This window comes from Hyperolius riggenbachi, chromosome 7 (assembly GCF_040937935.1).
Source record: "Hyperolius riggenbachi isolate aHypRig1 chromosome 7, aHypRig1.pri, whole genome shotgun sequence".
NCBI classification, from domain to species: domain Eukaryota; kingdom Metazoa; phylum Chordata; class Amphibia; order Anura; family Hyperoliidae; genus Hyperolius; species Hyperolius riggenbachi.
Genome location: NC_090652.1, coordinates 234,964,862 through 234,992,470, shown reverse-complemented (window position 1 = coordinate 234,992,470; position 27,609 = coordinate 234,964,862). Strand labels below are relative to the sequence as shown.

Genomic DNA, 27,609 nt, shown 5'->3' with positions numbered 1-27,609 from the left:
TTTGTTTTCCTGCGTGTACAGGATGTTTATGGAGTCCCGGTGTGCTGGAAGAGCTTTTGTATGGGCCGATTGCTGAAGGAGCCCGTTTGGGTCCAGAAGCAGTCAGCCCCAGCTCTGGCACTGCAGCGGCTAAAGCTTTGTAGGGACGTCAAGGCCAGTGAGTCGTGAAGGTGGGTCTGGGATTTGTCAGCACAAGGTCGTTGCTGCACAAGGGAAGATCTGTCTCTCCTCACCGTCAGATCCACTGATGATTGGATTGCTATAAGCAGGATTTGCAGGTGAGTCCATGCTGATATTTATCGGAAATTCGAGGCAAAGTACTTTGGACAATGCAGAGATGGGTTAAGATGTAATGGGGGTGTGGCAAAGTAGTAGTTTTGGGCCTTCTTGTGGTACTTTTGGTAAGCTGTAGTGGAAAGGGGTCAAAGAAGGTGGCAAGTGGGCCCCTCGACAACCCAAAAAAAAAAACACCTGTCTATCTCACTCACCAGTTAACACTGACCATAACTGTATGCATACAGGAGCAGCTGCCGGTGTTCCAACATTTTAGCATACCCAACAAAATAGCATACAAATGCTAATGAGCATGTGCAAAGTCATGACCGGTATGAAAAACAATTGCAGTTTACATAAAAATAAAAACTAGCTGCTGCTCAAGGTCTTAAATGTGTATATAAATACCTTTATTGAAAAAAAGAGTATGCAAAACACCACACCTACCCCAAAATCAATTACAATATTGCGGAGCGCTCCATTAACCACCCTGGCGTTCTGATTAAATCGCCAGGGTGGCTGCGGGAGGGTTTTTTTTAAATTAAAAAAAAACTATTTCATGCAGCCAACTGAAAGTTGGCTGCATGAAAGCCCACTAGAGGGCGCTCCGGAGGCGATCTTCCGATCGCCTCCGGCGGCAAGAGATAACACGGAAGGCCGCAATGAGCGGCCCTCCGTGTTTCGCTTCCCTCGTCGCCATGGCGACGAGCGGAGTGACGTCATGGACGTCAGCCGACGTCTTGACGTCAGCCGCCTCCGATCCAGCCCTTAGCGCTGGCCGGAACTGTTTGTTCCGGCTACGCTGGGCTCGGGCGGCTGGGGGGACCCTCTTTCGCCGCTGCACGCGGTGGATCGCCGCGCTGCAGCGGCGATCAGGCAGCACACGCGGCTGGCAAAGTGCCGGCTGCGTGTGCTGCTTTTTATTTGGTGCAAATCGGCCCAGCAGGGCCTGAGCGGCAGCCTCTGGCGGTGTTGGACGAGCTGAGCTCGTCCAGACCGCTCAGCAGGTTAACACCACACTGCATAGCACACCAACACACATCCCTTCCACTCTGGTAACGGTACCAATCCTATAATGTCCTCAGAGTGTTGAATAATGTGGCTGCTGAATAAGCATAATGGGTAACCATAAGCCGTTACAAGGCTCAAGCTTCACAGTTTCCTTCCAGCTTTACAAGACACAATTGCAGGGCAACAGGTTCTTACCACCCGACCGGCAGATCAGGTCGACCGTTCATCTTGCCCCGGCGTGATCCTGCTAGATGAATTCCTCCTCCGGTCTTCAGCTCTACCCTGCCCACAACTCAAAGGGGAGCCATGCGCAGCTGTTAGCTCTACCCCGGATAGAGGGTACTGATGGGGAGCAACGAAAAGAGCGGAGTTCCGCTTACTGCAGCTCGGCCGGCTAGAAGGAGCGCTCAGAACGCATGTTGTGGTGAAGCCCCGCCCATCATCAGGTGGGCCCCTCAACACCCACTAGGCCCCAAGCACCTGCCTAGGTTGCCTGGCGGCTGATCCTGCTCTATAGGGATGGTTGGAGCTAGTCTAGCGGAGGGGACCCTGCTAGACCAGACATAAGAACTTTCTTCACTGCAGCCGTTGGCCTCTTGAACTCCCTTAATATTATTCCACCCTCTGTCAGTGCCCTACCAACTGCAAAGTAGTGGTCTGCAAAAGGAACACGTTTTCTTGCTCGAACAACCAGTCACCAGCCACCACATTTAAACTGATTTACTTTTCCCTGCACATTTTGGTAGACTTCAGCAGGGTGCCTGGAAAGTTGCACACTGACGCTGAATGTATATTTGTGTACCTACATATTTGAGCATTTTTTGTATTACTGCCATGTTCTTATTGTATCGCCTTTTGTCTATGTACCACTCGGTAGCTATGTATGTGCTGTGCCAAACCCAAATTCCGGGCATGATCCAGTTATGCTTGGCAAAATAAACGATTCTGATATGGGACCCAGCAGGAAACCGCATGGAAATTGTGGACCCTGAATCAACATCCTAACAGACCCAGCGAGAAACACTATCCATGCCAGCAACCAAATAGGTTTTGGGTAGTTGCGCAAGCAGAGGCTGTATTCTCTAGTTAACTCCAGTCCATCGGCGGTGTAGTGCGTGTGAACGTGCTTCACGTGAATGTGCACGCCCCCTGCTGCACCCGCAGTGTACTATGATCGTCCTTCAATGCAAAACCATTGCTTTAAAACGTCCATTTTGCATTAACTGGTTAAGCTACCGACATGCCTAAGCCCAGCTGCCGATGGTCCTGGTGTGCAATTAGAAGGCCAGTGCTCACTAAAAACCGCTAGCGGATCCGCAAACGCTAGCGGTTTGTGAAGCTGTTTTTCAGAGTGATTCTAGGCATGTTCAGAGAGATTTTCTAAACATGCCTAGCAGTTTTGTGTAGCAGATTTTATATTTTGTTACAGTAAAGCTGTAACTGAACAACTTCCGTAACAAAAATGCTTGGAAAACCGCTCTGATCTAGCATATTTCGGAGCAGTTTTCCACTCTCCTATACTTTACATTGAGTCAGAAATGCTTTAGAAATCCAAAAAATGCTGCAGGACCCGAGTATGCGTTTGGGGCAAAAATGAGCCACTCTGGTGTGCACCAGCCCATTGACTAACATTATCTAAGCGGTTCCGCCCCCCCCCCCCCCCCCTGAAAGCGTTTTATAAAAACGCTCAGAACCGCTCTTGGTGTGCACCAGCCCTTAGGGCTGGAACCCACAGGAGCGCTTTTGGCAGCGTTTTGGCAGCACTGCGATACGCTAGCAGTTTGCCAAAACGCTGGGCTAATGTTAATGGATGGGGCAACTTCCACAGGAGCGTTTGCGTTTCCCAGAAACGCAAACGCAGGACCTGCAGCATTTTGGGAGCGTTAGCGCTTCAATGTAAAGTATTGAAACGCTAGCAGAAACGCTCAGCAAAACCTAAACTGAGCGGTTTTGCTAGCGTTTTGCGGTTCAGCACACTGTAACAAAATTAAAAATAATTCACAGGACCAATCAGGATAAAAACGCAAAACGCAAAACGCTAGGCACCCGCTGGGGAAAAAAATACAATGTTGCAAAACACAACCCAAAACGCGCATGAATGCGCTTGCAAACCGCTCAGACAAAACGCTAGCGGTTGCGTTTTGCGTTTGCGGTTTTCAGTGGGTTCCAGGCCTTAGAGTTTATTTCTTAGAGATTAATAGTTGCCATCAAATTAGGGAGTTTGCCGCAGTTTATTGCAGGGAGCGGAGCTAGCCTATGAGGTTTCCCGCTGGGTTCCCTTGACGAACTCCGGGTGGTTTATATATATGCAGGCCGTGCACTGGCAGACTAACCTGATACAAGTCTCAAGCTCTATATGCACTCTGGATGAAACTCAGCCGAGGTGGCTGATAACAGTGTGGCAGTGATGTCATACGGTCGGCAGGATAAAGGTCCATACGCACATCCAATTTTTATCTGCGGATGACTGGCCAATTTTACCACTGCCATGTAGCAGTAATGCTGCATAGACACTTGAGATAAAAGTCTTTGGAAAAGGCAAGATTACAGACCAATTTTACCCCATTCCATGTAGTATGAGAGCCATACTCTACACAGTCTATTCTATGGAGCTGCACTCCCCATCAGCTAAAATCTTTGCAAGATGCTGCACACAAAGATGCCCGTACACATTCAAAAGATCATTATCTGCAAAAGATCCATTCCTGCAAAATGCATTCATAGTCTATGAGATCTGCAGATCCTCATACACACCTTGTTTAACAGACTTCATCTGCATATCTCGCAATCATCTGCAGATCTGAAAATCCATCCTGGTGGATCTGATCTGCAGATGATTGCCTGTTAAACAAGGTGTGTATGATGATCTGCAGATCTCATAGACTATGAATGCATTTTGCAGGAATGGATCTTTTGCAGGAACAGATCTTTTGCAGATAATGATCTTTTGAATGTGTACGGGCATCTTTGTCTGCAGCATCTTGCAAAGATTTTATCTGATGGGGAGTGCAGCTCCATAGAATAGACTGTGTAGAGTATGGCTCTCATCCTACATGGAATGGGGTAAAATTGGTCTGTGATCTTTCATTTTCCAAAGACTTTTATCTCAAGTGTGTATGCAGCATTAGAGAAAAGCTCTATTGCGCCTGCGCAGGACGCTCCCAGGAGCGAACACTGGCAATCCAGCGCAGGAGACTTGGGCGCAGCTGGCGTGCATAGACCGTAATAGGAATTACGTTTAAAGCGGCGCACAGTGAGTAACTGTTGCGCCGTCAGAAGACGGAGCTGAAGTTACTTTTAAAACACAAGAATTCGGCCTCCAGCTACAGCTGGAAGCCGAAATACATCATTCCCCACCATCCATGTCCAGGAGGAATAGTAATTAACGTTGTCGGGAACTTGTGCAGAAGCAGGATAAGCCATACCGGCTGTATCCTGCGCCCAAGTCTCCCGGCGGCGAATCCTCTCGTACGCCCCAGGAGTGCAAATAAGGACGCATCTGACCACAGCCGCGCAGTGGCCATCTACTGGTCAGTCGGTGGAAAACGAAACTAAGCTGTGGCGGGGGAACAGAGGATCGTTTTGACCCAGCGGTCACGGTGGCTTCAGGGGGCTGATAGAAGCCCCAGGTAAGTTAAGGTTGCCTGGCTGCCCTCTGATCCTCTGCCTCTAAAACGTTTAGCCATATGCTGGGGCTACACGGTACGTTTCTGTACCGTGATCCGGCCAGCTGATAATATTCAGCTGGCCCGATCATGCTGCTCGACCCGCACCCGCTCGATTCCCGCCGGCGGACAATGGCAGGGAATCAAGCGGTGATAAGGAAGCGCCGGCGGGGACGAGCGGCAATCGATCCGCTGGCTCGATCCGGCGCAATAAATGAGCCTTGTATGCACGGCAATAGACCCTAAACAAGCATGCAGGATATCAGGAGTTTCTAATGCTGGGCATACACGGGTCGATCCAGCGGCCGATTATCCGCTCGTCTGCGCGGATCGATTCCCGCTCGTCCCCGGCGGCGCTTCTTATCTCCCGCTCGATTCGCCGCTATTGTCCGCCCGTGGGGATCGAGCGCGGAATCGATCCCCGCTTTGATCGGACACGTCGGATATTATCAATCAAGCCATTAGGCTCGATTGATAAGCCTCCCCTCGACGCCGTGTATGCCCAGCATACCATTATTGTCAAATCTGACAAGATTTGCTGCATGCTTTTTTTTTTTTTTTTTTTTTGGTGGTATTCAGATACTACTGCAGACAAATAGACCAGCATGGCTGCCAGACAACTCATATTACTCCAAGGAGGTAGCGCTCTCAGCTCTGATGATCCCACCCTCAAGTTTACATACACCTAAAACACCTGTTCACATACACATAAAACACCTGTTCGCCACCTCTTATCTCGCAAAAAATAACTATTCCAAGCAGGGCTGTGGAGTCGGTCCAAAAATCCACCGACTCCGACTCCTCAGTTTAGGATTCCTCCGACTCCACGACTCCGACTCCTCTAATTTGCATATTACAATTTTGTTGATTAAAAGTATGTAACATGAAATTCGTCTCTTAACTGCCAACGCTTAGGAATTTTACAAGACAACTGAAGTGAGAAGGATATGTAGACTACTATATTTATTCCCTTTAGACTAAAACTAGTCCTTGGTAAGAGTACTTGTAAAAGGTACAAACCGGAACAAAGAACATCTATCAGGCCCTAGGCAATGTAAGTGTGGGTACATGTAAGAATGATGTGCAGGTACTCTGCAGGGGAATGAGGAGATTGTAAACAGACAACACCTCTGTGTTCAATGTGCACAGCATTCTCAGTGGATTCCCTGCAGCTCTGTGGGGAGTGCATATGTAGAGTATAGTACTACTGTGTAACAAAGTAAACCTGAGACAGATGAAATTAAAGTTTTATACATACCTGGGGCTTCCTCCAGCCGCCTTCAGGATAATCAGTCCCTCGTTGTCCTCCTCCGCCACCTGGATCTTCTGCTATGAGTCCAGGTACTTGAGCCAGTCAGGCGTAGTGCGCATGCACACACTCCGCCGCCAGGAGCGTACTACACCTGTGCAGCACTATTGCGCAGGTGCAGAATGTTCCTGGCTGTGGGAGCGGCATGCGGCCGGACAGCGCTGACTGGCTGAATTACCAGGACTCATAGCAGAAGATCCGGGTGGTGAAGGACAGCGAGGGACTGATTAGCCTGAAGAGGGCTGGAGGAAGCCCCAGGTATGTATAAAACTTTACTTTTCATCCGTCTCAGGTACCCTTTAATTTGTAGTCACCAAACCAAATTTTAACAACATATCAAATTATTTGATTTCATCAGCAAAGGGAGTGCATACATTTGCATAAATCAGCATCAATGCAGAATTATTTCCATCTCGTTGACCATCTCTATTAGTGACACAGCTACACATCAGGCTTTATTCTTACAGCATAGATGTTATTTAGTATATATAAGAGATTCCTGTGTACACATCATATATACAGTCACAATCAGATATGTATATCTGACCTTAAAAATACGGGGACTGCTTTATTGAAGCAGCACAAGTAACTAATTTTGATTGGTTTATTTCATTTTTGTGGACTAAGCACAGCTATTACTGTATATATACATTATTTTTAGTGACTATTATCTGAGAAATAGAACATTTTATCATATTTTCTATTTTAATTACAGTTACAAATTCATTAGGAGTCGGAGTCTGTGCATTTTTTCCCGACTCCGACTCCAGGCACCCAAAATTGCCCGACTCCACGACTCCGACTCCACGACTCCGACTCCGACTCCACAGCCCTGATTCCAAGAGGCAGGCGCTCACGGCGCTTGAAATATCGATAGGCTAAATTAGATCAAATGTGAAGGTATTACAGAGCAAAGTAGATATACACAGTTCTTATTCCATAAAGTCCTTTTAACAAGTCCATAAACTAGCATCCGCACAGTTGTTGTTAGGCTTCCATATAGGTAATATCTTCAACAATAGGCAAGACAGAGATGGCCACCACCAACACCCTTTGTGTGCCACTCACCGCTCTCTCTGACCAAAAAGGTCAATAAACGCCTTGGGACAGTTCCCGGGTTGTCCCCCACCTCTTAGATCAATTCCCCTTTCCGATCGCCAGACTCTCCTTTCAGGGATGATTCTTCTATTAACCACCTTAGAGGAATAAACTCCACATAGTATAATACCGTCTTAAAAATGTTTATTAAAAGTATCAGATACACTCACATGGTCCAATGGATAAAATCGCTCAGAGTTTTTGCAACGGGCTCTCCCCCGTATAGGTGGCCTAGGCTGGCAGGCTTCCGACCCTCTGGGCTCCCTCCTGGACACCGCCGCGCGCCCCTCCTAGGTCCGTCTCCTCGAGGAGACGGACCTAGGAGGGGAGTCCCGGTACACTGAGCGCGCTGCGGTGTCCAGGAGGGAGCCCAGAGGGTCGGAAGCCTGCCAGCCTAGGCCACCTATACGGGGGAGAGCCCGTTGCAAAAACTCTGAGCGATTTTATCCATTGGACCATGTGAGTGTATCTGATACTTTTAATAAACATTTTTAAGACGGTATTATACTATGTGGAGTTTATTCCTCTAAGGTGGTTAATAGAAGAATCATCCCTGAAAGGAGAGTCTGGCGATCGGAAAGGGGAATTGATCTAAGAGGTGGGGGACAACCCGGGAACTGTCCCAAGGCGTTTATTGACCTTTTTGGTCAGAGAGAGCGGTGAGTGGCACACAAAGGGTGTTGGTGGTGGCCATCTCTGTCTTGCCTATTGTTGAAGATATTACCTATATGGAAGCCTAACAACAACTGTGCGGATGCTAGTTTATGGACTTGTTAAAAGGACTTTATGGAATAAGAACTGTGTATATCTACTTTGCTCTGTAATACCTTCACATTTGATCTAATTTAGCCTATCGATATTTCAAGCGCCGTGAGCGCCTGCCTCTTGGAATAGACAACTCATATTGTTTAAAAGAGAATAAGCCTCCATATTCTTCTCACTTCAGTTGTCCTTTAAACAGACTCTGAAGTCTCTAAAATGTATTACAAAATTCCCTTTAACATAATAGCCCTACCTAAACCGCCGTATCCCCGCCTCTCTACGCGAACTAAATCCCCCCCCAAACTCCCCGGGGGGGCACTCCGGGTAGCGCTTCCGTGTGAGGCCGGGCTATGAGTCGCAGCCCTGCCTCACACGCGTCTGTCAGCGGCGGATCGCCGCCTCTCCCCACTCCCCTCTGTCTTCCTTCACTGAGAGGGGCAGGGGAGAGGCGGAGATCCGCCGCTGACGCACGTGAGGCAGGGCTGCAGCTCATAGCTCTGCCTCACACGGAAGCTAATGCTGGCAGCAAAATCCACGACCCCCAGCACAGATATGGGTGCATGCAGAGCAATCCCCTATGGGGATGATGTGCAGGGGGGTCTGATCGTTCCTGCCTGCCTAAGGTTTGCGGGGGGGGCACCTCAAAGCCCCCCTCCGCAGCGAAATTCCCCCCTCCCTCTCCTACCTGTCCCCCCCGGAGATCAGGGCTGCACAGGACGCTATCCGTCCTGTGCAGCCTGTGACAGGATGTCCGCTGTCACATGGCGGCGATCCCCAGCCGCTGATTGGCCGGGGATTGCCGATCTGCCTTACGGCGCTGCTGCGCAGCAGCGCCGTTCAATGTAAACAAAGGAGACAAATGTCTCCTGCGTTTACATTTAATCTGCGAGCTGCGATCAGCGGCTCGCAGGCTATTCACGGAGACCCGCTCCGTGATCTAACAGGAAACGGTCGCTCGCGCGAGCGGCCATTCCTGATTAATTAGGGAGGCACCTGGCGACGCAGATGTGCGTCGCTGGTCCTCCAGCTACCACTTTGCCACCGCACGGTATGAGTGTGCGGTCGGCAAGTGGTTGTCAGAAACACATGAGCAATAAGCGACAACCGGATTGAGTCTTCCCCCACTGTCCATGGCTACCTGGAGGGGGAATAGTAACAAACGCCGCAGGGACTTTTGCAGGAGCAGGGTAAGCCGCCGGCCTAAATATATGTACAACTCAAAAAGAAAAAAGAGCGTGGATGTCTGGCACTGTAGCTTTAATACAAGCAGCAGGTGTACAGTAAGTGGAAATCACAGTAGATACACAAAGGCATGTGTTCACGTGAAAAAATGGAGTACTTATCGTGCTCTGCTGGAGTGGGGAGGCAGCTGTGGGCGCCAGAGGGTGCACGGCCTTACGACCGTTTCGCAATGGGGTGAGCCTTGCTTCCTCGGAGGCTAACGTGCATGTGCCAGACATCAATGCTCTTTTTTTTTTTTTTTTTTTGAGTTTTGCAATGTACTGTCTACTACTGTCTTGAGCACGTAGCTCCTGCTGGAGCTTTTTACCTGCAATTGGCCACTTTGATAGTATCCACAGTTTTTTCTGAGTTCCTGCCACCCTCTCTCTCAGATCTAAATATATGAAGGCTGTCGGAAGGTCTCCTGGAGATAAGTGCAGATATGTTAGGTGGTGCCAGACTGTAAATGGCTTTGTGGAGTAAAGACATGTACACACTCAGCAGCCAGTCAGGGTCCGTAATCAAGATTCTTTGGAATTCTGCATGATAAAATAAGTGGTCTTATCTGACTAGTCCCAATGTATAACCAGTTGTGGATAGCTGATAAGTAGGAGCTCTGTTGAAAACCAGGTCTGTGGAGTCGGTACAAAAATCCTCCGACTCCTCAGTTTAGGATTCCACCGACTCCGACTCCTCTAAGTTGCGCATTACAATCTTGTTGATTGAAAGTATGTAACATGAAATTTGTCTCTTAACTGGCAAGCTTAGGAATTTTAAGACAACTGAAGTGAGAAGGAAATGTAGTCTGCCATATTTATTCCCTTTGGTCCTAGACTAAAACTAGTCCTTGGTACTTGAAAAAGGTACAGACCGGTGTAATGTCTGATTGTACTGCCCGGAAGCTCCCTTCTACACTGAGTAGCGCGCATGCCCAGTGTGAAGTTAATGATGCTGCTGTAGGTAAAATACTAAATATCTCCGCTCCCACACCTCTTACACTCCCCAAATTTTCAGGGTAGGGAGCGAACCCCCAGAACGACCTCTATTCCAAATTGCAGCCCCCGAGCCCCGCTGGTTCAGGAGATAGATTACAGAAACCTATCTCGGGAACCAGCGGGTCTCAGGGGCTGCAATGTGGCATAGAGGTCGTTCTGGGGGTTCCCTCCCTACCCTGAAAATTTGGGGAGTGTAAGAGGTGTGGGAGCGGAGATATTTAGTATGTTACCTCCAGCAGCATCATTCAATAGGAACTGTGGCCGCACAGTCTCCTACTGCGCATGCGGGGCAGCACAAATCCACAGGCAGCGTAATCGGACACAACACCGGAACAAAGAACATGGACTTGTGGGTACATGTAAGAGTGATGTACAGGTACTCTGCAGGGGAATGAGGCAATTCTTCCTCTACATATCCTTCATGCACAATCTGAACCTGGTTTATGGGTGATAGACCAACACCTCTGTGTTCAATGTGCACAGCATTCTCACTGGATTCCCTGCAGCTCTGTGGGGAGTGCATATGTAGAGTATAGTACTACTCAGTGTTCTCCCCAGAAATTTTTTCCAGCCGGGTGGCATGAAAAAGTAGCCGGGTGGGGCGCAACAGGGGGAATGCAGGGCCATGTAAGCTCTGCTTACAGCATAGGAGAAGGAGGAAACGAGCTGAGTGCTTACCAAAGTTAGCCGGATGGAGGCCTGGGGAAAACAGAGCCTCCATATGACTCTTGCTTTAATGCTAGGTACAGAGATGCTAAGTGAGATTTTCTGGCCGATTTACTGTCAGATCGATTATTTCCAACATGTCCGATCTGCTTTCTGATCGATTTCCGAGCATTTTCCAAACAAATTTCCGTTCACTTCAATAGGAAATTGATCGGAAATCGATCAGAAAGCAGATCGCTCATGTTGGAAATAATGGATCTGACAGTAAATCGGTCAGAAAATCTCAGTGTGTACCCAGTATTACATATGCACCATCTGTCTTAAGGTGGCCACACACCATACAATTTTTTTAAATATCTGTTCAATTTAAGAATTGCAATCAATTTTTCTGACTGATTGTAACATTTCAAAATCTGACCAATGTACCACACACCTATGTTCAATTTTTTTCCTTAATTATGATAAAAATGATTGGAAACTCAGAGAAAATTGCTAGGGTGTGTATATTAATAAATTAACAATCCAACACACACCATGCAATATTTAGTAGAAATTGAAGAGAAATATCTGGCATTCCGGATCGATTTAAATTGGAAAAAAAAAACGGGAAATCCGATCAGATTTTTCAGTCGAATGAAAAAAAAAAGCTTTCGATTTATTTCGAGAGATGCAATCGTTTTTATCGAATTACTGTAAAATCGGATCATTTTATTGTATCGTCTGTGGCCACCTTTAAAGTTAACCTGCCAAGTCAAAACCAGGAAAAACTGTTTTTTGGTTGTTTTCAAAGTGCTATTACAGTGCTTTTTGTTAGCTTTTGAAAAAAACAAAACAAAAATAGGCTTCGCAGTGCAGGTGAAATAGACATCATATTTTTCACACATGTTCAGAGCTAGACAGTTATATGTATTGGGCATTATTAATGGTTCTGATCAACCACTATTGCTCTGTCAATGTTTTTGGGGTTGGTTCCTCTACCAATCATCTGATTGGTAAAGTGTTCGTTATTTGTGGACTCCATCGTTGTGGAACCACAAGGCTCAGCATTTCCTACAGATTAAACTGAGAAGCTGCAAACTCACACATACATATAAACTGTTTTTTTGTGTGTGAAAATGCAAAGCTCAGCATGGTCTGAAAGGACATGCTGGCCCCTTGAGATTCCAGAGGTTTCATAGTGTATCCTAAGGGTTAAAAAAGAGGGAGTGGGAAGAAACGTCAGGACAGAGCTTTGTGTGCAAGCTGACCTAAGGTCACAGCTTTTTTTTGCCTGTACCTGTCAGATCAGATGGCTTTTTTTCCCCCTTCAGCGCTGCTGTCCGTTTGCTCGATTCTCTGGGCAGCCAAAACATCCCGCTCTCTGCAGCTAGTGGAGATCTGCTCCGTGCGTCTGACACCTAGTGTTGTCCGGATCATGAATGATTCGGATCTTTGATCCGAATCTCTTTTGTGAGTCGAATCATCCGAATCATCAAAATGAGTGATTCAGATCGCAAAAGGGGCGGGGCCAGGAGCGACACTTCCCCTCTCAGCGGAGTCCTGGAAGCAGAGCAGAGATGGATCGCTCTGTTGAAGGGGAGGCAGTCTTGCACAGCCACAGGTAGATGAGAGAGAGGGGACATCGGTGCCACTGCCAGATGTGTAGAGCACACGTACTGGCTGAAATGTGCTGCTCATTACAGGCTGTCTGTTCCGTAGTTGTGCACAGTTAACACATTGGAAACTTTTGGCTCAGCACAGCTCAGTAACTTTACAGGCACTGTGATTGCAGGGCAATATGATCCTCCTGCACTCGCTCTGAACAGCTGCACTTATATTCTGGGAATGCTTTGGGGAATGCTTTTTCACTGTGCGACGTTTGCATTCAAAGTGTACAGATGAACATATAGGCGAAATATATGTAAAGCATGATTGCAGCATGTGCGTATTGCGTGCAAACAAACATTTCTGCTCTCTGCTCGTCCCTCCTCCCTTCTCTGTCCACTCCCTGCCCTCTGTCCATCTTCTCCCCTTCTCTGTGTGTCCACCCCCCCTCCCCTTCTTCTGTCCTGCTCGTCATTTCATCCCCGAATGCTTCCCTTGTAAAATGATCCGAGATTCGGATCAAAGATCCGGATCTTTTCAATGATCTGATTCGAATCATCCGGATCATTGAAAAGATCCGAACTTCGCATCTCTACTGACACTCCCGGGAGAGGAAGTGAGTGATTGCCTGCACTCCTCTCTTCAGTCAAACGAAAGTGCCGTAATTCACAGAGATGGGAAAGTTAGCACGTAAGTGTACGATCGGGAGGGAGAGAGACAAGTAACACAACCGTGAGTGGGAAAGGAGGCACTAAATACCAAGATTACAAGCCAGACGGGCTGTAGTTTGCCCAGCTCTGCTTTTAGCCACACAGGCTCCAGCGTCCCTTCATGATCGTGCAGGCAGAGTGAGAGACTGCTTGTAATGTGCCTCGTTCCTGGAGGAGCACTATGCAGTCAGTATGGTCCCGCCTATTGCCATGCTGAGGCAAGGAGTGTACGAGCCCGCCGGAAGGCGCAAGATCTCGTACATAGAGGAGCTGAGCTTGCCGGGCAATCTGCTACAGAGGAGTCAGACCAGCGCTGGCTTTTCTAATATCCAAAATAGCAGCTGGGCGGGGCCTTATTTCACCCGGGCGGCCCGCCCACTTAATTGATCCTGGGGAGAACACTGCTACTGTGTAACAAAGCAAACCTGAGACAGATGAAATTAAAGTTTTATACATACCTGGGGCTTCCTCCAGCCCCCTTCAGGCTAATCAGTCCCTCACTGTCCTCCTCCACCTGGATCTTCTGCTGAGTTCAGGTACTTGAGCCAGTCTGGCGTAGTGCGCATGCACACACTCCACCACCGGGAGTGTACTACACCTGCGCTGCACTATTGCACAGGTGCAGAATGCTTCTAGCTGTAGGAGCGGCACGCGGCGGGACTGGGTTGACTGGCTGAATTACCGGGACTCATAGCAGAAGATCCAGGTGGCGGAGTAGGACAGCGAGGGACTGATTGGCCTGAAGGGGGCTGGAGGAAGCCCCAGGTATGTATAAAACTTTTCTTTTCATCCGTCTTAGGTACCCTTTAACCACCCTGGCGTTCTATTAAGATCGCCAGGGCGGCTGCGGGAGGGTTTTTTTTAAATTAAAAAAAAAACTATTTCATGCAGCCAACTGAAAGTTGGCTGCATGAAAGCTCACTAGAGGGCGCTCCGGAGGCGTTCTTCTGATCGCCTCCGGCGGCCAAAAGTAACACGGAAGGCCGCAATGAGCGGCCTTCCGTGTTTTGCTTACTTCGTCGCCATGGCGACGAGCGGAGTGACGTCATGGACGTCAGCCGACGTCCTGACGTCAGCCGCCTCCGATCCAGCCCTTAGCGCTGGCCGGAACTATTTGTTCCGGCTGCGCAGGGCTCAGGCGGCTGGGGGGACCCTCTTTCGCCGCTACTCGCGGCGGTTCGCCGCAGAGCGGCGGCGATCAGGCAGCACACGCGGCTGGCAAAGTGCCGGCTGCGTGTGCTGCACTTTATTTGATCAAAATCGGCCCAGCAGGGCCTGAGCGGCACCCTCTGGCGGTAATGGACGAGCTGAGCTCGTCCATACCGCTAAGGTGGTTAATTCATAGTCACCAAACCTAATTTTAACATATTAAATTATTTGATTTCATGAGCAAAGGGAGTGCATACATTTACATTTGCATAAATCAGCATCAACACAGAATGATTTCCATCTCATTGACCATCTCTATTAGTGACATGGCTACACATCAGGTTTTATACTTACAGCATAGATGTTATTTAGTATATATGAGATTCCTGTGTACACATCATATATACTGTACAGTCACAATCAGATATGTATATCTGACTTTCAAAATACGGGGACTGCTTTTTTGAAGCAGCACAAGTAACTAATTTTGATTGGTTTATTTCATGTTTGTGGACTAAGCACAGCTATTACTGTATGTATAAATTATTTATGATGACTATCTGAGAAATACAACATTTTATCATATTTTCTATTTCAATTAGTTTAATTTTATTAGGAGTCGGAATCGGTACATTTTTTCCCCGACTCCGACTCCAGGCACCCAAAATTACTCCGACTCCACAGCCCTGTTGAAAACCGATCACTTTTTCCCCCCCAAGCTAAATTTACTTTTGCTGTTATTCAGTTTTTGTTTTTTGTAATTTACCTTCTTATTGTAACGATTGGTGTCAGCATGCAGAGAGAATCTGATTATTGGTGATCTGCAGTATCACCAAGAATGCAGATATATACCAGATTATTGATGATCTGCAGTATCACCGATAATCAGATATATTGCTAACCTCTGGACACCTATAGATAAGTGAGTGTTTTGGTGTAACAGTAATACTTTGAGTGATGCACCTGCTGAGCAGGAGATATACAGTAAAGAGACACTGCTCTTGGGAGCATAGGAACCCTCCAGCAGCCTGAGGCTCTCCAAGGGGAGGAGTCAGGCTGGAGACAGGAGGGGTCAGAGAGTGAGTGACACCTACGGTGGATGTCACAATCTGATCTGGAGACTATCTCTTAGGGGAGAGATAGCTCTCGAGGTCGGGCACGCCAGTTCGGCAACACACTGACAGATAAAGTACATAGACAGAAGGCTGATTCGGTATCCAAGGCAAACAGGGTCTGGCAACGGAGTATCAGATATACGAGGTACCGAATCAGATGACAGAAGAGTAGTCAGGAAGGCAATAAGTCATAACAGATATCAAACAATGCCTAGTCTGGGTGTGAGGTCCTTGGTCTCTACACCCCGGAACTAGTCTGAAGTATAATACAGATGATAATACAGTTCCCTAATCTGAGTGCGAGATCCGTGGTCTCAGCACCCTGGAACTAGTCTGGAGTATAAACAGAATACAATTCAAAAATATGGCTAAGTGTGAATTCCCAGTTCCACCTGGTTCAAACACACTGGAGGATCTGACTAGGTCTGAATGCTTCCACGAAGTGATCGCAATGGCAGACAACTTGCAAGTGACCAGCAGGAACTATATATGGAGTAGTGCTCTCCAGCACCACCCCTAATTGCTCAACCAATAGTATCCCGCTCAGGAGTCAGCTGATCGCCGTGGTCAGCTGACTTCTGCCTCTCAGCGTGCGCGTGTACTCCTAAGTCTATGTGCACTAACAGACCCAGTCACACCAGACACACGCCGCGTGCAAACCGCCGCGCTGGACGCGGAACCAGCCGCCTTACTGTTGTTGCATGCGGCGGCTTTTCCGCGTTCTGCCTTGCTACCAGCCACACGCTTCCGCGTGCAAACCACCACACTGGACGTGGAATCAGCCGCCTGCTCAGTAGCACATGTGGCGGCGATCTCTCACACTTATGCTGGGAATATACGGTTCATTACGGCTCTCGATTCGCCTCTCGATTCTCCTCTCGATCGATTTTGCTGCTCAATTCTGCAGTCGATTCTCTTATCTTCCGCTTGTTTTTCTTATCTTTTTCCATTCATTTCTATCAGAAATTGAGCAGCGACAGAATCGAAAGGGAGATCGGACATCTCAGAAATTATCTATCAAACCATCTAATCACCTAAAAAACAAACAGTGTATTCCCAGCATTAAATATTTTAAACTTCTATAGTGCACACTTGAGATTAAAGTATTTGGAAAATAAAGGATCACAGACCAATTTTACCCCCTTCCATGTAGTATGAGAGCCATACCTCTTATTTTATTGAGCTCAGCCCCCATCAGATAAAAATCTTTGCAAGATGCTGTACACAAAGATGCTGTACACAAAGATGCTGTACACATGCAAACACATTTACTATTGCTTTTAATTAGCTAAGACACTAATTTGGACAGTTCTGAATAAGATTTCATTTTCTAAAACTCTAAATTTGTTCTTGGTTAAATATATCAAGCCCGAGTGCCCCCTGGAATCATCAGAAGTACCACCTGGGGTACGCATACCACACGTTGAGAACCTATGGTTTATGATATCTGCAGATCTCATGCACGCCTTGTTTTTTTTTTTTTTTTTTTTTTTTTTTTATATATATAATCGTAATTTTATTTTTCAAAACGGATATAACAGAATATACAACAACTCTATTACACATATTACCAATCGAACACAGCAAGTACATATAAAGACCCAGTTTCATGTTGTATTGAGACCCTTTGATTATTGCTTCTTCTTGCGCATTGTAGAAAGTCCTTTGGTCTCAGTATATAGAGATATTTAGGCTAGGAAAGTCTCGTGATAACTCTCTGTTCCAGTCTATTATCACATGTATTGGTCTCATTTACTGTATGTATATTATTATAAACATACCTATGTATAATGAGCTCATAAAAAGAAGAGAGTCCGAGAATAAAAGAGAGAAGAGAAATAAACCAAAAGACGGAAAAATAAGAATGAAAGGAAGCGAGAGAGCAAGAAAACCATAAGACACAAGAATACCAAAACATTACACATGTACCAAGGCCTCTATATAATTCACAGTTCAGCCTCTTTCCTGACTTATTTCCCTAGTCAGACTCGTCAGAGGACATAATTGTCCGGTAAGTATCTGAATCTTTGAAAAGTATCCATTGTAGCCATATCAGCTTATATTTTTCAAACTTGTCCTTTCCTCATAGTATCGTCTCTTCAGCTTCCTGAAGAGTATTAACCCTGCGGAGCCAATCTTTCAGGAAGGGAGGGCCAGGGAGTCGCCATTTAGTAGGGATCATGCTTTTAGCTGCGTTAAGCAGAAATTGAACTATTGTGATTTTGTATTTTTTGAGGGATTATGGTGTCATATGAAAGAGAATTTGCCATGGGTCCAGTTCTAGTTTCATACCTGTAGTTTCTTTAAGTCTATTACCCTCCTCCAATATGTTGACAGTACCGGGCATTCCCAAAATAGGTGTAAAATGGTTCCCCTGGCCCCTCATCCCCCTCCAGCAGGCCCCATCCGTATCATAGATTTTAGCAAGAAACACCGGGGTCCTATACCATCTCACCAGTAATTTATAGCACCCTTCTTGTATATGAGTACTGATGGAGGAGGCATGTGTCATGGACAGTAGTTTAGCCTGTTGTGCCTCCGTGATCGCTTGACCTGTATCCCTTTCCCATTCACTTGAGTAATATGGTTTTCTTTTGCATTTGCCTGCCAATAGTGACTTATAGATAAAAGATATTGCCTGAAGAATCTTTTCCCCCTTGATAAAAAGCTTTTCCCATTCCTTCAGGTCTATAATTGCCCTTAGTGCCCCCTTGGTTCCCCTCCAATGGGAGATCTGTCCACGTTTCCAGGAGTCTAAAGGGAATTGGCCATACTCTTGTCTATGTTCTCTAATTAACTTAATTCTGGTGCCATTTAAGAAATGCCCCAGCGTTAGATTAACCCCTCCCTTTTTCCACCTCCCAAAGAACCCCTTTTCCAATCCTGGGGGAAAATGTGGAAAGCCCTCTAAAGGTATTAGGGGGGATGGTTTGGGGGTCAAGCCCAAGGTATCTCTGATTTTATCCCATTACCTGAGTGTGTGCTTAACACATATTGGTGCTGAGGCCATGAGTCCCCTGGTATCCTGTCTTAGCCAAACCGCGCCTGCCAAATTTCTGCCTGCTAGCATCTTTTCTAATTTCACCCATCCCTTATATTTGTCATGATGTTGCCAGTCAAGAATTCTATTAAGGGCCACCGCTTGATGGTATAATTTTAAATCCAGGACTCCCAAGCCTCCACTATCTTTAGTTCTTGTCATCTCATAGGATAGACGTGGTCTCTTACCTTTCTATATAAATTTGACTAGGAGAGATCTAATCTTCCCAAAGAAGGATTTGGGTAGTGGGATGGGAATAATTGATATTGATATAGGGAAAAACAGTCTGGGGCGTATGTTCACTTTAATAATACTCACTCTACCCAACCAAGTAAAACTCTTCCCATCCCATTGTGCCAGATCCCTTCCAACAATTTCCAGAAGCGGGCCAAAGTTCAATGGATATAAGTTGTCAAGACTGGAAGGCAATGCAATTCACAAGTATTTAGAGACTCTGTAACAAAATTTTCATCCTTAATTCTCTTATCCTATAAGTTCCTATGCCTGTTCTAATGTGCTCTCTTACTGCAGCCTTTCTTAGTTGCACAGTGGCTGTGTTACCTCTGTTATATGATCTAATCTTCTCTCCTCTGTCAGCTCTGTAGGGCTGAGGCAGTCAGGCTGGAATGTGCTGTGCTGCTTGTGATTGGATAGAAGCTATACACGCCCTCTGCACACTCTATGACTTGCACACTGAGCTACTCTCAGCCTATCACTTGCTATGTCTTTTGTTTGTAAACGCTGCATAAAAATGGCAGTTACGACCCTGGATTGCAGCAGGGTGTGTCTGAAACAGCACAGAGGGGCCCAGGAGAACATAATGAATAGAATGGTATGCTTTTTATTGTAAGAATTTTAGAGAACAGATTCTATTTAAGGGAGGTTTCTTTTGCAGTAAAGGGGAACTTTTCTTTTAAGATTTGCATATCATCTTGACACATCCCCACCCCTATGTATTCAGACTTACACATATTGATTTTAAAATCCGAGATGGCTCCATACTCCTGAAATTCCTGCATCAGATGGGGAAGAGAGGTGCACGGATCCACAATATATGACAAAATGTCGTCTGTGAATGCAGAGAGTTTACATACAGTGGGTTGCAAAAGTATTCGGCCCCCTTGAAGTTTTCCACATTTTGTCATATAACTGCCACAAATATGAATCAATTTTATTGGAATTCCACATGAAAGACAACACAAAGTGGGGTACACATGAGAAGTGGAACGAAAATTATACATGATTCCAAACTTTTTTTTTTTTACAAATAAAAACTGCAAAGTGGTGTGTGCATAATTATTCGGCCCCCTTTTATCTGAGTGCAGTCAGTTGGCTATAGACATTGCCTGATGAGTGCTAATGACTAAATAGAGTGCACCTGTGTGTAATCTAATGTCATTACAAATACAGCTGCTCTGTGAGGGCCTCAGGGGTTGTCTAAGAGAATATTGGGAGCAACAACACCGTGAAGTCCAAAGAACACACAAGACAGGTCAGGGATCAAGTTATTGAGAAATTTAAAGCAGGCTTAGGCTACAAAAAGATTTCCAAAGCCTTGAACATCCCACGGAGCACTGTTCAAGCGATCATTCAGAAATGGAAGGAGTATGGCACAACTGTAAGCCTACCAAGACAAGGCCATCCACCTAAACTCGCAGGCCGAACAAGGAGAGCGCTGATCAGAAATGCAGTCAAGAGGCCCATGGTGACTCTGGACGAGCTGCATAGATCTACAGCTCAGGTGGGAGACTCTGTCCATAGGACAACTGTTAGGTATGCACTGTACAAAGTTGGCCTTTATGGAAGAGTGGCAAGAAGAAAGGCATTGTTAACAGAAAGCATAAGAAGTCCCGTTTGCAGTTTGCCACAAGCCATGTGGGGGACACAGCAACCATGTGGAAGAAGGTGCTCTGGTCAGATGAGACCAAAATGGAACTTTTTGGCCAAAATGCAAAACGCTATGTGTGGCAGAAAACTAACACTGCACATCACTCTGTACACACCATCCCCACTGTCAAATATGGTGGTGGCAGCATCATGCTCGGGGGGTGAATCTCTTCAGAAGGGACAAGGAAGCTGGTCAGAGTTGATGGGAAGATGGATGGAGCCAAATACAGGGCAAACTTGGAAGAAAACCTCTTGGAGACTGCAAAAGACTTGAGACTGGGGCGGAGGTTCACCTTCCAGCAGGACAATGACCCTAAACATAAAGCCAGGGCAACAATGGAATGGTTTAAAACAAAACATATCTATGTGTTAGAATGGCCCAGTCAAAGTCCAGATCTAAATCCCATCGAGAATCTGTGTCAAGATCTGAAAACTGCTGTTCACAAACGCTGTCCATCTAATCTGACTGAGCTGGAGCTGTTTTGCAAAGAAGAATGGGCAAGGATTTCAGTCTCTAGATGTGCAAAGCTGGTAGAGACATACCCTAAAAGACTGGCAGCTGTAATTGCAGCAAAAGATGGTTCTACAAAGTATTGACTCGGGCTGAATAATTATGCACACCCCACTTTGCAGTTATTTATTTGTAAAAAATATTTGGAATGATGTATGATTTTCGATCCACTTCTCACATGTACACCACTTTGTATTGGTCTTTCACGTGGAATTCCAATAAAATTGATGCATGTTTGTGGCAGTAATGTGACAAAATGTGGAAAACTTCAAGGGGGCCGAATACTTTTGCAACCCACTGTATTTGGCCCATGCACACCCTGTTTAACGGACAATCATCTGCAGATCTGAAGATCCATCCTAGAGGATCTGATCTGCAGATGAATGTCTATGCTAGGTATACACCATACAATTTTCAGTTAAATTTTCTGTTATGCTGGGAATACACGGGGAAATTCTGGCGCTTGAATCTGCGCCCGATCGTTTTGCCCGCTCGATTCTCTTATTTTCCGCTTGTTTGTTTTCTCTTTTTTTCAATACACTTCAATGAGAAATCGAGCGGCAAGACGATTGAACGGTGATCGGACATGTCGGAAATTATCTATGGAGCCATTTAATGGCTCAAAATCGAGCCGTGTATTCCCAACATTAGATTTACATGCCAGATAAGATAATCTCCAACATGGTGTGTAGATTAATGAAAGATCTTAGACCAATTTTACCACCTTCCATGTATGAGAGCCATACTCTACACAGTCTATTTTATTGAGCTGAACTCCTCATCAGATAAAAATCTTTGCAAGATGCTGCACACAAAGATGCTGTACACATTCAAAAGATCAGTATTTGCAAAAGGTCCGTTCCTGCAAAATGCATTCATAGTCTATCTGCAGATCCTCATACACACCTTGTTTAACAGACATTCGGCGGATGTCTGGCGGATGCGGTATAGCGGCGTGCTGCATTGTAGTGCTCTGCGTGCACTGTGCAAACGCAAAACGTGCGCAGTAACAGTGAAGCATTCTTTTTCTTTGACTATGCTTTTGACTATGCTTCACTGTATGTGATGTATTGCGCAGATAACGTGTAGGTCTTTTTTGCTTTTACTGTATATTTCCTAAATCCTTTTTCTTCAAATAGTTTACCTATCCAGCTGGCTAGAGAGAGTATTTAAAACTTGTGCAGCTGATATACAGTGAGGGAAAGAAGTATTTGATCCCCTACAGATTTTGCTTGTTTGCCCTCTAACCAAGGTATGAGCAGTTTATAATTGTAATGGTAGGTTTATTGCAGTTATGAGAGACAGAATAACAAAAGAACCCTCAAAAACCCAGTGCCCCAAAGTCAGAGCTCGATGTGCATTGTAATGAGTGGAATAAATATTCGATCCCCTATTGACCATGAAGATTTCAGGCTCCCAGGTGTCTTCTGTGTGTATACTCAAATACAAGTCGACCTTGTGTATAAGTCGACCTTGTGTATAAGTCGACTCCAATATTCAACCCTCTTAGGCTGGATTTTTTTCTTGACTCAAGCATAAGTCTACCCAGCAAAGTTAACAGCTGCACTTGGGGCTCAGGAGGGGTTAATGACTGCACTGCATACAGTATTGCAGCCATTAACCCCTTCTGTTCCTTAACCTCCTTGCCGGTTATCCCGAGCTGAGCTCCGGGTAACCTGTGCAGGAGGTTTGCTCAGGCCCGCTGGGCTGATTTTCATAATTTTTTTTTATTTTAATTACACGCAGCTAGCACTTTGCTAGCTGTGTGCATAAGTCGATCGCCGCCGATTCGCCGCTACCCATCGCGCCGCCCCCACTCCCCAAGACCCCTTCCACAGCCTGGCCAATCAGTGCCAGGCAGCGCTGAGGGGTGGATCTGGATTCCCTCCGACCGTCCATGACGTCATTCCGCCCCGTCGCCATGGCAACGGGGGAAACCCTGCAGAAAATCCCTGTTCTCAACGGGATTTCCTGCTTGCGGTGATCGAAGTAAATAGGGGGATGCCACTTGTCAGCGGCTATCATGTAGCTAGCGCTAGGCTAGTTACATGATTTAAAAAAAAAAAAAGTGCTGCGCTGCCCCCTTGCCGCAGTAATTGGAACGGCAAGGGGGTTAAGTGCAGCCAATACCTCCTCCAGGCCTTCAAGTGCTACAACTATTCACTCCCCTTCCTGTAGCCCAGTATTTCCTCCCGCCCCTTTCCTTCTTAATTGTTGGCCAGGACTTTCAGACCTGTGCTTTCCTGGCATTTCCTTTCCTCTAAGTATCAAGGTAAGTACACACACCAGATAATTTTTAAACGAATGATTGTTCTAAACGAGCAATCAAAGACAACAATAAAGTAACGACCGTTCAACGACCAAGCAGAATACACACATAAACAATGTAAAGAACGATATTTTAAAGGGAAGGTTCAGGGTAACCTTTAAAAAAATAAAAATCCATATCCACTTACCTGGGGCTTCCTCCAGCCCGTAGCAGGCAGGAGGTGCCCTCGCCGCCGCTCCAGAGGCTTCCGGTCGTCTTCGGTGGCCGACCCGACCTGGCCAGGCCGGCTGCCAGGTCGGGCTTTTCTGCACTCCAAGGACGGGCTCTTCTGCGTCCCACGCGGGCGCGCTGACTTCATCGGACGTCCTCCGCGCTGTACTGCGCAGGCGCAGTACTGCGCCTGCGCAGTAAAGCCCGGAGGACGTCCGATGACGTCAGCGCGCCCGCGTGGGACGCAGAAGAGCCCGTCCTTGGAGCGCAGAAGAGCCCGACCTGGCAGCTGGCCTGGCCAGGTCGGGTCGGCCACCGAAGACGACCGGAAGCCTCTGGAGCGGCGGCGAGGGCACCTCCTGCCTGCCACGGGCTGGAGGAAGCCCCAGGTAAGTGGATATGGATTTTTATTTTTTTAAAGGTTTCCCTGAACCTTCCCTTTAAGAGAAGTGAGGAAATGTACATCGGAAATGACGTATGTATAACGACATAGACCGACCAATTAATGTGCTGCAATGAATGATCATCGGTTAAGTGTTTGTGTGAATGCAATAATAATCACACAAAAAAAAAAATTATTAAAAAAAAAGTTCGTTCATTCAACGCACGCGTACGGATGAAAAGTCCGCGGCTGTATAAGCGGCGCATGCGTTCTGTGTCGAATGATCGTTCTATATCTGTAAATTAGCTGTGCACTCTTTGGTCGTTCATCATTAGTCTTTACAAAAAATCCAACAGGAGGGATCAAAAACTATTAACTATATTGGTCGTGTACACGCGTCGTTGGAAATCGTTCGTTATGTTTGTATGAACGACCGTCGTTCGTGCATGCAAAAATCGATCGTTCTCGTTCATGTACAAACGATTTTTATCTGACGTGTGTACGAACCTTCACTTACCACTGGGTACATTGCTGCAAATGGGAATGTCACTATTAGTACACACATTACTCGGTGTGCTCAGTGTTGCCCGTGACTCGAGGATAAGTCGACCCCTATACTTTTATGAGTGACTTATACTCAATATATACGATAGGTTACAAGCTGAGATTAGGAGCACCCTCTGTAAAGACCCATATACCCTCTTAACCAAGCCGCCTGGTTGTCATCATGTTTTGGTCTGTTGGCTGACAATCAGGCATGTGTGTACCTGTTGGAAGCGACTAGACGAGTGACTGATAACATGCTGTTTGCCCGATTCATCTGGTGGATCAACTCACATGACTGTTGGGCTAATAACATGCAGTTCGCCATGTGTGTACAACCTCGTTTGAAGGACCTGCTTATTTTGAATGTGGCCGTGTCATGCAATTTGTTGTTTCACTACTTATTTCACTTACTTACAATGCGCATTAAGCTCTGACTTTGGGGAATGGGTTTTTGAGGGTCTTTTGTTGTCTCTCACAGTTATAGACTTTTAATTTCTTGGTTGGAGGGCAAACCAGTAGAATCAGTAATGGATCAAATACTTTTTTTTTCTTTTCCCTCACTATAACTAATGTACCAGTGTTTTTAACCCTTTAGCAGCCAAAGAAAGTAAAACGTTATTTGGCTGCAGGGCCAAATTTTTCCTGCCATAGGGGAAGTGTGCCCAGCCTGGCAGGGTAGGGGTGGTGGCAGCAAGCACTCATACATACAGTTGTGTTCAAAATTATTCAACCCCCACTGAAATTGAGTGTTTTGGCTAGTTTGACATTGATTTTGATCATTTCAGTCATCTTGTTTACAAATAAATCAGAGGCACTTGTAAGTCAGACAAATATAACATAACATTTATAATGAAATAACCACAAATGTCTTTTCTGTGCTCACATCATCATCAGTTTTAATCAACCCCCAAGTGACATTCATTCTTAGTACTTAGTACAACATCCTTTTCCAGTTAGAACAGGTTTTTTAAGAGACTCTGAAGCCTTAATAAAATAGGCTTTTTTCCTTATATATAGCAGGGGCATGTTTGCGCGGCTGAACGAGGGTCCTTTCCCCTCCAAATCCCCCCCCCCCCCCCCCCTGCAAAATCACAACCAACTTGGTCGTAGATTTTGCTACCCCTGTGCACTTCCATGTGAGGCAAGGCTATGAGCTGCAGCCCTGCCTCACACGCGTCTATCAGCGGCTGATATCCGCCTCTCCCCTGCCCCTCTCAGCGCAGGCAGACTGAGCGGGGCGGGGGAGAGGCGGAGATCCGCCGCTGATAGACGCGTGTGGGGCAGGGCTGGAGCTCATAGCCCGGCCTCACACGGAAGCGCTCCCCAGGCAGCACAGGGGGGATTTGGAGGGGAAAGGACCCTCGTTCAGCCGCGGAATATCTGCGTTTTATCAGGGGCACACATGCCTCTGCTATATATAAGGAAAAAAGCCATTTTAATTATGGCTTCAGACTCTCTTTAAACGTGAAGCATAGCTTGACACAAGTGTGTCGAAGTCAGCATCTTCTTTCTGCCACGACCAGGTAACGTTTCAACAGTGCCCTTTGCCTTGCATTTGCGACTGATGCTTCCTATGGTGTCTCTTGGTATGTTTAACATCTTTGCAATCTTCTTATAGCCATTGCCCTTCCTGTGAAGAGAAATCGCCTCTTCTCTTGTCTTCCTGGACCATTCTTTTGACTTCACCATGTTTGTAAACACACCAGTAAATGTCTAGAAGGAGCTGAGTATCACAGTCATTTTAAATCTGCCTAATCGGTGTTTATTATGCTTGATTGCTGCTCGTTAACATCCACAGGTGTTTTCAATACCTGATCGAAAACACTTGAATGAACCTCTGTTCTTAAGTGGTAGTCTTTAAGGGGTTGAATAATTGTGTAATTGAAGAAATCACACAAAAAAACAATTTAGTACTGTATTACAAAAACAATATGTCATTTTAGTTGCATTTGGTTCTTTAACAAGTCCTTGTAAGATTTCATTCTGAACACAATTACAAATGTACACTAAATTCCCTAAAACCATTTACAGCATTGGGGGTTGAATTATTTTGAACACAACTGTACCTGTCTGAATGGCTGGATCGGCACCTTCTTTCTCCACCGTGGTGGCGGCATTCTCCCGGCAGGTCTTCTGGGTCCCAATCACATGATATGATGTGATCGGGATCCAGGAGACTGTCAGCGTTACAGTGCCACCCAGTGGTGGAAGAGGGGTGGTGGACGAGTCTCTTCCATCTACCCTCTTCCACCACCGGTTGACGCTGTAATGCTGACACGGTCTCCTGGATCTCGATCATGTCATATCATGTGATCAGAACTGAGAAGACTTGCTAGAAGTTTAGAGGCGCTGGGGGTGGTAAATATAACTTCTTACTGCCATGCACTTACGAGATATGCTGACAGAGGCTGTCGCTGCACAAGCAGCCTTTTGTTTGCACATTTAATTTGAAGCTGCCATTGGGTTAATTGCTTGTTTATTAAACCTGCACCTCTCTATGTTTTTTTTATTTACATTCATGATTACTTTTTTATGTTGCTGCAGATCTGTTGGATACGAGACTCAATGGAACACAGCATGGAGGAGTCGCCGTTAAAATTATACGAGGAGGCATGCTGGCCTATAAGTTTGGTATGGGAGCGCATTAACCATGCATACACTTCCGATGCTCCTCCTTATTCCTGGGGCCTTCAAAAAGGCGAATCTGGATTTCAAACCTGGGTCTTCCAGTCCCAAACTGAAAGGTTCACTGTTGTCTGGAACGCTACTTCCTCTTACTGGAAGGTGAATTCTCCGTGGCAAAAAAGTTTGTTTTTCATAGGGCCCTTTTTTATTGACAAATCACGGACTGGCTTACACGTTCCTCCTCTTTTCACTGTCGTGAACTCGGACAAAGATATCTTAAGGCCTGCCAATCCTCGAACAGCGGCTGCTATGATGGTAGAAATTGGACGATATGTGATTCACCCAAACTTTGGCAACGAAGATCCCAAGCCAACCCAGTGATCAGATTTCATAATTACTGTTTTTTTTTTTCTTTTTACATGCCTGCACTGACATTACAAGCCTTGCTGATGCGCAGCTATTTTTTTTTCTTCAAATGGGTGGCATTGGATGGACAAGAGACATTTTGAAATATGTGCCTGCCTACATGTCTGTAGACCATTATTAAATTCTATTGACAATAAACGAGCTTGAAAGTGTAA

General features: G+C 46.2%; 1 long non-coding RNA gene across 1 annotated transcript; it reads left to right on the top strand.

Annotated features, from left to right (window-relative positions):
- On the top strand, positions 1-27,609 carry LOC137525790 (uncharacterized). The gene is made up of 2 exons (XR_011023014.1): positions 1-278; positions 26,948-27,609. It is a non-coding gene; the product is annotated as an uncharacterized lncRNA (long non-coding RNA).